The sequence below is a fragment of the Wyeomyia smithii genome, chromosome 1 (assembly GCF_029784165.1).
Source record: "Wyeomyia smithii strain HCP4-BCI-WySm-NY-G18 chromosome 1, ASM2978416v1, whole genome shotgun sequence".
Taxonomy (NCBI): domain Eukaryota; kingdom Metazoa; phylum Arthropoda; class Insecta; order Diptera; family Culicidae; genus Wyeomyia; species Wyeomyia smithii.
The window spans coordinates 84,785,051-84,799,751 of NC_073694.1; the positions used below are offsets into that span (position 1 = coordinate 84,785,051).

General features: G+C 36.8%; 1 protein-coding gene across 11 annotated transcripts in view; it reads right to left on the minus strand.

The window, feature by feature from the left end:
* The window catches only part of LOC129717851 (scoloptoxin SSD976), a 152,342-nt gene that overhangs the window by 85,099 nt on the left and 52,542 nt on the right, over positions 1–14,701 (minus strand). For 5 of the 11 annotated variants that reach the window (XR_008726762.1, XR_008726761.1, XM_055668065.1 and 2 more), the window contains exon 1: positions 6,190–6,786. The exons of 3 other annotated variants lie outside the window; for them this stretch is intronic. The gene's annotated coding sequence lies outside the window, so the exon portion shown is untranslated. Of the gene's footprint in view, positions 1–6,189; positions 6,787–6,844; positions 7,084–14,701 lie in introns of those variants that run through there. 3 more of the 11 variants (XM_055668061.1, XM_055668068.1, XM_055668060.1) reach the window with 3 other exon arrangements.

The following is a 14,701-nucleotide window of genomic DNA, read 5'->3' on the forward strand; positions in this document are numbered from 1 at the left end:
AAATATAATTCTATTCAAATGTTGGCCACGGCTACGTTTTAAATGATCCATACGAAAAGTCCAATTTTGGGTCACTTTTTCGAGCATTTTGGCTGGTATCTCACGAACAACGCGTGTAATGTTGTCTTCCAAGGCTGGAATTGGAATCCCCCTAGACGAGAGACTTAACGTAGTCTTACAAAAAATAATCTAGCGGTGTTAAATCGCATGATCTAGGCGGCCAATTCACCGGTCCATTTCGTGAGATGAACTGCTCACCGAACTCATTTCGCAATATGTCCATTGATTCGCGCGATGTGTGGCACGTTGCTCCGTCTTGCTGGAACCACATGTCAACAAGACCCAGCTCTTCCATTTCCGGCAAAAAAAAGTCAGAAATCATCGCGCGATAGCGAGCGCCATTGACCGTAACGTTGCGATTTTGATCATCTTTGAAGAAGTACGGACCAATGATGCCTCCAGCGCGTAAACCGCACCAAACCGTGCATTTTCTGGGTGCATTGGCGATTCTTGTATTGCCTCTGGTTGCTCTTCGATCCAAATGCGGCAATTTTGCTTATTAACATACCCATTTAACTAGAAATGAGCTTCGTCACTGAACACAATTTTTCAGTAAAAAAGTTTTACACAGAGGACGAATTTTGGTAATAAAATTCGATTATTTGTAAGCGTTGTTCAGGCGTAAGTCTGTTCATGGTGAAATGGCAAACCAAACTGAGTACATTAGACTTTAAAAGCTGTCAGAATTCCCGCGTGAACTGTCAAATCTGAATACACGAAAAACCAAATAGCAAAAAAATCACCCTTCATAATCCAATAAAAGTATATCTACTCTTTGGATTTTAGAATATTGATGTTGTATTTGAAGAAATAATTGGAAACTGGCAAATGTTGCGTCAGATTTTAAACGATAATAACAGCATAACCATATGATGTTAAATAATAACCAATATGTTGTTGGTTAGATAAAATGTTGAACAATTTTGTAATACGATAGTTATTACTATTTTTTCAGTGCAAAGTGGTAAAAATCGATAAAAAATGTCAAGGACAAATTTATGCGAACAATGAACCAATCACATGCGAGCATTCCTAGCACAGACGACATGAATAGACACCAAGCATTCCCTGTGATATTCTCTGTATCAATATCACAAAAAAAATTGACAGAGTCTCCCCGTCCCATTAGGTCAATTTATGTTTGCTTTAATACACCTAGACTAATTTGATGTCTCGAAGGTAAAGGCTTTTCGAAAAGTTTAAAACAACCCCTTTTCTTGAACAATTTTCAAACCTGCTGTTACAGCATAATAGCAACTAATATCTTGAAAGAAAACATGCTGGTAAGACAACAGTACCGTAGAGACACATGTGGAGCAGAGCGCCGACAGTTTCTCGTCGTCTATCATTGCAGCGGGCACGACTTCTATTCGCGTGAAATCAAAACTACAATGCTGCTATTGATGGTGATTGAAAGTTTACCTCATGAACATGATTACAATAAAAACCATAAATTACTCAACAAGAATTGAAGGTTCTTGCAACGGTTATAAGTTATTTTTATTCATTTATTATCTTCGATATTCAGTGAATAATCGTGACCGACTTGATGACTGATTTTTTGTAAGTTTGAGAAACAACCTGTTCGTTTGACACCTGTTTTCTTTAAATAAGTCGTGTAATCTTTGAGAGAATAGACTTTCAATATTTTTACAATTTAACACATAATGGTAAAAATAATCCGATCAACACAAGTGTGGTCCCGAAGGTCAAACTAAGAAAACATTAAAAATTATAGTTTAACCTGTAAATTTTTTTTCTTTCTAGGGCAACTAGTGTGAGCTTTAGAGCAGCATTTTTTTTCGATTTTGTCAACCAGTGTTATAATCAAATGAAATGGGAACCAATAAAGTTTGGGGTTTTGAAGACAGTCCGTTCATTTGAAACCTATTTTGTTCAAATCGGTTGTATAGTTTCTAAGATAAAGGAGTTTCAAAACTTTTACATTTTGATACATAACAGACAAAGTTATAGTCCGATTATAATAAAATTCAATAGGGTCTTATCAGGCAACTAGACCTTTCTATAGCAACTTATTTCGTGAAAATCGGTCCATCCATCTCTGAGAAAAGTTGGTGAGTTCAAGCAGTCTTAGAAACATGTTTCTTTTCATAGCCTGATTTCCCATCATGATACATAACGGACAAAGTTAAAGTCCACTAACAATAAAACTCAATATATATGGGGCAACAAGACCTACCATATGTTACTAACTTTCTGAAAATCGGTCCAGCCATCTATGAGAAAAGTGAGTGAGTTTAAACAATTATTCATTGTCATTCACTGTTGTTCATTGTCATTCACTGTTACTCGGTATAGGGATGTCAATAGCTCGTTTTTAGCTCGTAAGTTACATATCTGTTCTGTGGTACACACGAGTAGGAGAGTGAACGCGAGTGTGCATAAGGTTTGTTCCACTGCAGCGCCTCTAATTGTCGTTACAGCGTTTGATCTGGAAGGTTTGTTTACTTAGTGATGAAAATTTCGTCAGGATTGGTACACGTGGCTCCAGGGGCCCCTAAGGGTAAGCATACCCCAGGTTGAGAACTGCTGATCTAGCTTGTTATGAAGCCGTGTATATAAATTTCTAAAATTACTGAAATGGCGGCCATTTTACTTAAAAAAAAATTTCATGGAAAATGACTATTTAAAATATCATAAAAATTTAACAAATTCAGATATCGAAAACCGGCTATGTAACAAGTGAGATATTCCATTTTTACGCACTAAAAAATTAAAACTACTAATTTTCATTGGCGAGTAATGGAAGACACACAGTTTACGACTAAACACTTAAATACGAGCTCGACGTGAAGATCCCTAATGAATTGAATAGTCAGTAATCGTAGTAATAAACTTCATTATTCCAATTCCATGTTTCCTCAAAGATGATAACCAATCAGGTATCAGATATCAGCATGATAAGCCATGACTTACAACGGTGCGTTTCGCTCACATATGAAGGATTTGTGCCTACGTTTTTTTTATCTTCTTCTAAACATATAAAAATGCAGTCTGTCTTTCTGTCTGTCTATCTGATACATACAGACTTGGAAACTACTGAACCGATTGAAGTGAAAATTTGTATGTTGGGGTTTTTGGGACCGAGAAAGGTACCTAAATCTCTATACAAATGAAACACAAATTTCTGCGCAACTCGAGAACTAATCCAGCAAATGAAAGTAAATTTAGCATGTGCAGGTTTTTATGAGCAAGAAATAATTCTGTGATAGATTTGCACCCCTCCCTAGTCTGGTGAAACACAAATTTCTGCATAACTCGAGAATTAATCCAACAAATGGGATCAAATTTGGAAAGTAGGGGTTTTTGAGAGCAAAAAATATTTCTATGGTAGTAGTAGTTTAATACCCCTCCTCTGGGAAGGAGGGCTCTTATACAAATGAAACACAAATTCTTGCAATATTCAAAAACTAAGTAAAAAACAAATTGACATGCGAATGTTTTTGGAGGCAATAAACTTTTAAATGAAGGATGGAGGGGCCTATACAAATGAATCACAAATTTATGCATAACTCGAGACAAATGAACAAATGAAACCAAATTTGGCATGCGGATGTTTTTAAGGGCAATAAATTTTTAAATGATGATTCAACACCTTTTTCTCCTCTAGAAGGGAGGGGTCCCATACAAATGAAACAAAAATTTCTGCACAACTCATGAACTAATCAAGTTAATTTACCCATATGTTAACGTAATTTTGCATGTGAAGGTTTTGGGAGCAAGAAATATTTTTATGGTGGTTCGAAATCCTTTTCTGTTCAGCAAGGGCCGGCTGCTATACAAATCAAACAATAATTTTTGCATAATTCGGGAGTTAATGAAGCAAATGCACCCAAATTTGTCATATGGAAGTTTATGAGGATAAAAAATGTTTCTATGATGGTTTGACACTCTTTCATAGTTTGAAGGAGAGGGGGGATCTTCCCCATGCAAATAAAACAAATATTTCAACCAATTTGGCGGAAAACAGCCTAAAATTATCGGAATGTTGTACAGTGCCTAAATATCGACTACAGACGCTATCTTTGAATCCAAGATGGAAACTCCTGGTTATTGAAAAACAGTTGAAAATGGCTCAAAACTACCATACCATTTCCGAAATCAGAATAATGCCCAGATGCCAGAAATGGACTCCATATGCGACTTCCAGTGTCTGGAAAACAGTTGAAAGTGTCCAAATACCACCCAACATGGGTGTTTATAGAATCGTAATGATTTACAGTTACCACAAATCGACTTCAGACATTAATTTGAATTCTAAGATGGTGACTCCCAGTGTTTGAAAAACAGCCCAAAACGACCGATTTCCACCTTATTTGGGTTTTTTGAACCAGAATGATACACAGAAGCAAAACATTGTCCACACACACTATATATAATTCTGAGATGGCGACTTCCGGAATCAGATGCCATCCAATATGAATATTTCGGCCCAGAATGACGCCCAGAGGCCCGAAATTTACTTCGCATGTCTTTTTGAATTCCAATATGACTACTTGCGATTTCTGGAAAACAGCAGAAAGTGCCATAATACCACCGAATATGGGTATTTCCGTAAAAAGTTTGTGTAAAAACACAAAATTGACGTAGAACTATGGACTGTAGTATTACTTGAATTGATGTGTTTGAGAGTGATATATGTTCGACACACCATTTTCATAATTATAGACCTTATTTCAGTATGAGTTGAATTTTGGCAACACATTCCCGGGAATTTTAATCCAGTGCAGGGTTGCCACATTTAAATCTGTGTTTTCCCTTAAAAAAATCTGAGCACCTGTATCTCGAAAAAAAATATCTGTAAAAAAAATCTGTATTGTTTAAACATAAAGAACTTTGTATTTTTTAAGTTTTTATGGTACATAAACAAAATTTTTTGCTTAAAACGTGTGAGATGTTGAAAATATGTTCAATTTGCTTGATATTTAATGAAATAAAATTTGGAGTGTTTATAAAAATTAATGTCAATTTCGAAAAATCTATAAATCTGTACTTTCAGACAAAAATCTGTATATCTGTATATACAGATTCTGTACCGTTATTTCGGCCAAAAATCTGTAAAATTCAGATAAATCTGTACATGTGGCATCCCTGATCCAGTATCCAAGCATGTGCCCGATGAAACGAAAGCAGTTACCGACAACAGCTCCATGGCCAAGTAGAGTTCCCACCACACCTTAAACATCACTAAAATAAACGGCCCTTCTCAGAATAACTAACAATAATGCCAAAACTGAATGTTACTTGCGATGAGTTTTCCTTAAAAAAATCCTATGATATTAAGAATCAAAAAAACTATATATACGCTATGCAATTCTCTCTTTCTCAAAAGAAGGCTCAGTTCACAAGACATTATAAAAACGCGAACGATTTTAGACCAAGTGAAGACTAAATGACTAAATTTAGTTTTAATTTTGTTTACTACTCTGAAGTGCGTAGCGTGACTGGGTGACACCCGGGGCAGAAAATGTAGATGTCAGCCCCTAGGTTACAGTAAAATTATCTTGCTGGTTGGAGAAAATGTATATAATTTTTGTGGGTGTCAACTTTTGAGGATGACATGCATTCTAGTTGATTAATTAATTGGGTTGTTTAGCTATATCGGTTTTTTATGTCATCTGAAAGAGCTGCATGTTCTAAGCAAAACGTGATTTTCAAAAACTTTCTATCGTTGTCATTCAATTTTTAAATCACGAAATAAAACTGCTCGAAATCGCTACAATGACAGTTCGCCCATATACCAACTGTCATTGTAGTGATTTGAAGCGATTTTTACTTTTCAATTGAAAAATCGAAGGACAATGATATGAAATTTAGAAAAATCACGTTTTGCTCAGAAAACTACACTCTTTTACCTGAAAAAATCATAAATCCGTGAGTAGCTAAACAACCCAATTTCGCGGATGTCACCTTTCTCAATGTGACATACATGAAAATATGCTCATGAGTGTGATTAAATGAAAGATTATAAGGGAATTATCAAATGACAAAAAATCACAGTCAAAATATAATAAAAACTTTATCTTTAAATGTCAAACAAAATATATATCTTCCTTCAACTGTCAAACGATAAAAATGCACTAGTTCAAATAATAATTTAAAACTTACATTGAATGCTGCTAATCAAATTCTGTGGAGCACAATCAAAGGCATATAACACGATTATCAACGCCAATACACCAAATATATTCAAAGTATACGATTTGTATCAAGCAAGAGCGGTTTCGTACTCTATGTGTTAATATTACATTTATGTTGAGTTTTGCCACAAGAGACGAAAGGTTCACCTGGGTACACCTGTTTTGTTCAAAGCAAACAGGTACTAGCCGTCTGATTCAGTTTCAAGATTTATCTTGTATCCTTCAACATAAAACTGCACATGCATGGTCGGCACACACTCACCATGTCTGCACTGTATATTCACTGTTTGTCATAATATTCGATTACATAAATAAATCAACAGTGTAACACCATCTAAGCCATTATTATCAACCGTCACGAAAAAAATCACTTTATCCCATCTTAGCTCAAAATCGGAAGAATCAATAACGGTTTCTAAGCACACAACTGATCGAATAAATTGCACGATAAAATGTAGATCAAAAGGTATGAATGAAAAAACGAGAAAATAATAGTAAGAACAAACTGAGAAGACGTCTGCTTTAACCTGACCACAAGGAGTAGCACAATGTTAACGGGTAGACAGGTCGGCGTCTAATGAGAAAAAATGTCGAACCACAATGGTTTATATAAAATATGCTACCTGTTGATGATGGTTTCGCGATGTTCGGGTCGCGATCTTCGAAGGTGATCTGATCATCGGTTGAGGTACCTCGGCTCCCCACTGCATCCAACTTCGCGTGGCAGCCTTCTTATCCCATTGACATAGTCGGTTGATCACCAAAGCGGTTTATAACTTGAATAAGAATTTTTATCAAGTCAGAGGTCCTCGAAACAGTTTCCAACTTTCGAAAATAACCATGCCTATATACTGTTTTTTGATGGAAAAGAGTGGGCAATGGAAATTGTTGAATGGTTTCGATAGTTAGAAAGCAATTCTTAACAATTAACTGTATTAGAACAAGTATTATACTTACCTATTTGTGACACTGGAATTATATATTTTCAATTTAAAGTTTTTCGAATGCCATAATTTATAAAATGTTCTGCAAGAAAGATTGTGTATTTTTCAGTTCTTTCATTTATGCCACTAATTTATTTTTAAGCATATGCAATTTTTATTAGGAACATATGTATACAACAAAATCTAGTAGGAGAATTGGTTCATATATGTAACACATTTTTAACTTTAAAATTTAGTTTTCTAGTGGATTCCGATATTAAAAAAATAATATGACTTTCAAACTAGGATTCCAATTCAAAAGAAATATATCAATTGAAAATATTCAGTGGTGCTCTAAAATGCTGTCAAATAAAACTCTGAACTATGAAATTTATCTAGCACAAATACAGGATACGTGACATGTTTTTGCAATAAACGAAACACAGTGCCCCGCTGGACTGTTATTATAAAAAAAAATTGTTTATCAAATCAAAGTATTGGGGTCAATTTTTTGGACGTTTTTCGGTGATGCAAATCTGATATGGATTATTTTGAAATATTTTAACACATGCGTGCCGGACCCCTCCAGAGCCAAAAAATGAATTTTTTTACCTGCCATTCGGCGAGATCTAAACCGAATTTGATCCAATCAAAAGATCACAAATTTATCATAGTCCAAGGGACAGTACGGGACATTTCGAAATTTTCTGTTGTTTCGGATTCATTGAGGAGAACAAAGACACAGGTTAGATTAAAAACGGTACCGAAACCTGGCTTGCAACATAGCAAACATCTCGGCCAGGAGTTGCCATTAAAAGTCCGTGTTGTTTTGGCAAAAACTTGAAGTTTGATATGTCGCAAGCAAGGTTTCGGTACCGTTTGCAATCTAGCCTGAGTCCTTGTCAGGGTACTTACCCCATGGTTTCCCTCAATAAATCCGAAACAACGGAAAATGTCGAAATGTCCTCTACTGTCCCAATACTATAATAAATTTGTGATCTTTCGAAAAAGATTGGATCAAATTCGGTTTAGATCTCGCAGAATGACAGGTAAAAGAAATTTACTTTTTTTGGCTCTGGAAGAGTCAGGTACACAAGCATCAATATATTTACTTTAATCCATACCCGATTCGCTTATTAATATATTTAATAATCCATACCCGATTCGCGCATAATCACCAGAAAACGTCCAATAGCTTATCTAAGTCATTCTTAACCAGAATGTGTTTGTTATTTTGTTCACACAACATTTATTTGACACGGTACAATACAAATTAATGTTTTACGGAGCCAATTATAAGAATGTATTTTTGGCGTTGTTATAATTATGATTATTTACCACTGACTTAACTATCAAAATTGACTCACACCCAAACTAAACGGAGAAGATTTTGTTACTTTTGAGCAATATTTGATTACTTTTTGTGTCTTAAGACCGCGCATTAGCTCAGCTTAGCTTAGCTTGACTGACTGCTCATAACAATGGTTGCACTCCGTGATTGCTCCGTATCAATAAAATTGCACAGTGAATCAACTTAATGGAGCTGGGAGTGACCGCCCATTCGCATTGTAGAAGTTTTAGGGACTCAATACTTTGAAAGATCAATAACGACGCCGGCCACGTCCTAGCAATCAGGTAGGAAAAGGGGAGGAATGTTAGTGTGACCCTTGCTATTCGGTGACTGTGTTTGTCTTAGGACCGCGCATTAGACACAAAATGTGATAACAAAAAAGTAACAAAATCTATGTCGGCTACACGCTTGCATGTGTTTCTGCAGGAGAACATACAACCAAGAGCCACAATACATGTGTTAGCAAGACTCCACTCGCTGCATTTGTATCGATGAAATGATCTGGTTCATTTCTGTTTGCTTCATTTACACGTCAGCCGAATCTCACCGGTCAACCTCAAATGTCCAATTAGGAACATCACTGTTTCGTTTCCCACGGTCGACTTGGAAACGAAACATGACCAGAGTTACCGGAAATGCGAATATGGGGTTTCTAAATGGGTAATGGGTTCTAAATGCGTTGTGTCTTCATGACTTGCATCCACTAGCTAGAAAGTAAATGCTTATGTTTTTCTCAAACGCAGTTTACAAATCGTGGTATGATTTTAAGACACACTATGTCTTTGCGATTATCAACGTTTGCTTATTGTATGACGGAGAAACGAATAATACCTGGCAGCTCTTGTCAAATTTTTCCTCTACTCCGTCATACGATACGAAGAAACTAATACAAGCACATGAATTGGAAATGGAAAAACTTCATGGCATGTGCAAAATATGCGATAGTATGTGTTGTTTATTGACTGGAGGTGAATGTTATTACTCTTTAAGTAAGCATTTTTCGTTATTGCTTTTAAAAAAATAAGTAAAAATTTGGCGTGAGGTTGCAATGGTCATAGTCATGATGTCGTAACACGTGCAAAACACGTGACAGTAACGGGTGACAACTAAAATTTTGGAATTTTTTGAGGCTCTCTCACTCCACAACAAACACACTCGGAGAGAAATGAGAGTATGTATATGAAAGCTCTCTCTCTCTCTCTCTCTTCTCATTTGCCAGTGTTATTAGTTCGTTTATTCATACCTAGTTCTGTTCAAAATGGTGTGAAAACAGGGTGCATTCCGCAAGCGCATTGTACAGTTCGCTATGAACTACACAACAATTTTGACAAAAAGTTAACAGTGAACCATTTGAACCATTTTGAAAGCGAAAATCGTCCGGTTTCGACTGTGTATGCAAACCTCAATAATAATCCACTAGAAAGGTAGTGGGAGACCGGCTAGATTAGTAGACAGAAAAGGACGGTTTCCTTTATGTCTAAATCATGATTCAAGCATAGTGGCTTAGCTATCAACCAAAATGCATACCAGAATGAATGTTTGAACAAAATGATGTTCCCATTTCTTCCAGAACACCATACCGACGAAAAGTAACGTATGCGTTAAAAAGGTGGACTTTTTTCGGATGGTGATAATTAAAATAACTGAGACAGATAATTGAGTTTGATAAATTTCCCATAGAAGGTAGTTATGTAAGCTTACTCGCAAAACAATTTTACGTCTTTGCGTGCGGCCTTCCGGCAGTTAACCGGAACATTCGCCATGGCGGACGAAAAGTAGAGTAGATCTTACGCTTCAGGCTTGGCCAGAAATCCTCGATGGGACGCTTTTTGGGGACGTTGAGCGGGTTCGCCAGCTTGGGTACCACATCGATAGTGACGTTTCGATTCTGCCGATACCGATCGGATCCATAATCGATACTTTTCTCTTGATACGAGACAAATTGGTATCGATGCTCGAGCTGGATACTTTCGATACATTTTGCGAAACAAAAATCACGACTACTACACTTCGGATGTTTTCCTGATTTTTGGGTTCGAAATAGTAGGAGGGTGGTATCCAAGACACGACCGCATAGTTGACGTAGGACTATAATAAATTTATATTTTTATTTTGAAGCTATGGTTAATTTGAGCTCGTTTTACTTTTGTAGTTTGCTTGATTTATTTTAACCAATTTAAGCTCAACATCTTCCAAAAGGAAGGTATTTTGGTTCGGGTGGTAATATCGAGTATCTAGGTCGTCAGTTCAAATTCATCAAGCGACAGCTCAAACGATTTGGAACTAAAACTAGTTCATTGGTGGCCATTTCTACTGTTAAGGTCGTCTTTGACCATTTAAAAAGTCAAAAAAGTCATGAAAAAAGAACCGTTCATAATTGGCATGGGTCGATTTTGGCAACAGAAACAAATCTGGCGGGTTGCCAAAATCGAACGGGATCTGTATTTTGATTATTTCTTTGCAGCACTCTATCTTAGAAGAAAAAATATTCTCTTCAACATTCCCAATGGTCCAGAAACCAAATTTAGGGGAAAATTTGGGTCTAGAGCTCTATAGCAATGTTTTAGAGAATTTTTTTTTTTCACAAAGTCACTTAAAATTATTGGAGCTATAAAATTGTAGAACAAGGTTCTCTATCTACAAAAATTAAAAAGTTAGATACTTGTTAGCATCGAAAATTTTGGTCACCCTTATTTTTGATACTTTTTCAATAAGCACTTTATCATATGTAACAACTTTGTAGAAGAAAGTTTTTCTTTAAAATATTGCTATAGAGCTCTAGACCCAAATTTCCCCTTAAATTTGGTTTCTGGACCATTTCATTCTAATACAGCGAATTTTTTTTAATACGCGAGAAGGCAACCTTCTATAAAAATTATATCTATTTGTCTTGTTGAAGTTGGCTCACTCACCGATCACAAAGCGGCAAAGATGCAGTTACAAACTCGTGGAAAAAATATCGATAGCGAATTACAGTTTTAGTAGAAAATGTATATTCACAGAAAATTTGAAATTGACATAGAATTTTATGAACATGTTAACATTCAATTCAGGTCAATTTAAACAATTTATCAGTATACAGAATCAATCAGAAAAAAATTGATCAGTTTCAAGATACCAAAGAACAACGAAGATACCTTATTTGAAAGTTATATGTCTGTTATCTTCGAAAATAAACTGGGCTAAAGTGATGCACAACATTAGCCTCAGCAATTATTGTTTGCATAGCGTTGTTATGGAAAGTAATATTTTCTTGCAAATGCTAATTCAAAAAATTTTCAATTGAAAAATACAAATACTAATGTCGGAACTCTAATATCAAGATGAAATGAATTTGGTTTTTGTTCTATACCGCCACCGCGGGGTGCAACTAGTATTGTCATATTGAACTAAATTCATTCAGCTAGTAAAATATAATCATCAGTACAGCTCGTTTAACTACCGATTCAAAGATCTGTACGGACCATTTTGATTTTCTATTGTTCTTTAAATACCCTATATTCAGTTATTTAAATAAATCTGAAAAAAGCAGAGTGTAGAGTTCAGGCGGCGCAGCGTATTTTGCGGCACCCGAAAAATCATATTGCATTCTGATATTTGATGCTATACGAAACAAGAAGAAGAAGACAATTCAAACGGCGATTCGATTGTGTTCCACGCCCCACTGTGCGTCAACAGCGGCAATGTAGTTTTCACTTGGCTTGACTGCACAAAAATTAATATCGAGTTTTTCTGCACTGATAGACGACGAGTAACCAGCGCTCTGTTTATACATTGCTCGGTGCAGTACTGTTGCCTGTGTCATCATGTTCTGACGTGTTTAAGACGTCAGTTTTATTAACATTGACATATTTGTTAACAGCAGAACGTAAAACTGTCTGATAGTGGAGGTGGTTACGAACTTTCCGAAAAAGCTTCACCTTCAAGACATCAAAATAGTCTAGGCTCATGGAAGCTAACATTAGTTGACCTATTGGGACGGGGAGATTCTGTCAAATTTTTTTTTGCCACTGCTATACAGGATATCACAGCAGGCAGTTGGTGTCTATTCATGAAGTCTGTGCCAGGCGTGCTCGCATATGATTGGTACATTGTTGGTGAAAATTCGACCTTGAAACTTTTTTTCAATTTTCACTGTTTAACAATGAAGTGATAATGAAAATTGAAGAATCACAAAATTTTCCATCATTTTATCAATCCAACGACATATTGATTATTGTGATCCATCATGTGGTTACATCAGTATAACCGTTTGAAATCTTTCATTCCGACATTACATCTTGGTTTTAGTTTTCGCGGAATGTATCTCGATATAGTGCGATTAGACGTTGTCCTACGTTCTTTTTTGACACATAGTTTAATATAGAGTTTCGTGCGAGCAGGCTATGTTACCCCTTTAAGCTTCGTGTCGTTCTTTTTGCCGGTGACAGAAAAATCATGAGAATCTGAAACTGAAGGTTCATTGATTTGTACTGCCAAGAAATAGTTCCGAGTAAAGCCGAGCAAACGGCAAAGAAGGAAATACCAGGGCAAAATCCACGTTATTCAAAACTTTGTTCTTGAGAAAAAACATTCGAGCGATCCGATACTAAAAAATCGATGCTCGATGCTGGCGATCCGATACGAAAAAGTCGATGCTCTGAAAGCAATATTATCAATGTAATAGTCTTCTTTCTTGATATCAATATCAAATTGAGAATCGATACTTCGACCAATTTTACCGTCTCTACACATCGATATTCAGTCCTCCAACGATCGCTTCGAATAGTGGGCCGACGCTAGATCCGACCAAAACACCGCGTCTTCGGCCTTTTGGTATTTCTTGTTGAACGACGCAACTTTAGGCAGGCTCTTCGTACTATAAATACTATAAATTTCCCCGTTCACGGCCAGTCCGGAGCGAGCAACTTTGACATCCCTTTCTCGCTAATTGTCAGCCACAGCAGCACCTTCTTGGGAAACTTGGTGTGTGAAATAAACTTCACTTCGGAGCTGACTTCCTTCGTGGGGGAAATAATATACAAAGTGCCCTGCCAGTCGTTGCCATCCAGGGTGAGGCAGGTCTCGTCGTTCATCACTACCGCCACGTAGTGATTTGCCGGAAAAATCGATTTGACCATCTTATTCAGGTGCTGCCATTGCATGCAGCTCCGAGACTAGTGGACGGAACTGCTGCTTCCTAACATGTTTGCCCATGTTCGCTAGATACTTTTTCACTGTTTGGCCGGTTGCATCGACTTCCTGGCCGAGCGCACGCAGTGATGTAGCCACTTTCCTCTTGGTCTTCTACTTTAGCATCCTTTGGAGCTTCTTGTCGCTCAGGATTAGCGGCCGTCTGGAACAGGGCTTTTTTCAATGCTCTGGTTGTTGTCCAATATTTCCAAGAATGTGTAGATGCCGGAGCGGGCGTATCCGGTGTCCAAGCACTCACGCGACGGGGTACCGTTCTTTAAACGCGCACACTTCTAAACGGAGTAGCTTCACAGTTTTTGCCATCACGGTTAGAGTTCGACAAATGTCAATTTTTTTCTACTGACTCATGGGTTAACATGATTGATGCTGTATGCGTAGTTTCGTCAGTGTGTGTCAAGGTAAACCCATGAAAAATCGTCAAATTTTGTCCATTTTTCTTAAAGCAGACGTTATGTGTTTTTGTCAGATAAAATATAATCACATTACGTCACAAAAACAACAACGTTTCTGAACAACAACTCGACTCCATTTGTACCCCAAACCCCAGCGAATCTATCTCAATGTCGTCCAATCGAAGATTTTTTTAGGATTTTGAGCTCCTTTGGTCCAAAAATAATTGGAAATTCACGAACTGCAAACAATTGATTGGTAGAATCGAAAGATACGTTCAAAAAGTGGACGTGAAGCCCAAACAACGCTCTTGTTTCGGCATCATAAGAAAGCTTCGTCGGAAGGTCGGTAAGCTTCACATGGCTCACGCTTGCGATATCTAATAATAAACAAAAAATAAAAAAAAAAATTATGTAGAACGAAAAGAGCGAGTGAGCGGTTAAAAAGAAATAGTTTACCTCAGTCAGCTAAACCGCTCTGATCCGTTAACTGTAGTGAACCATTTTTTCCCGCCTCTGGTAATTACCAATTGGTGTACCTCCATTCAAGATTCAACTGTTCGAAAGAATCGTATTATTCGATATATAATCCAGGAAAAGGGTGATTTCGACCGAGCCCACATG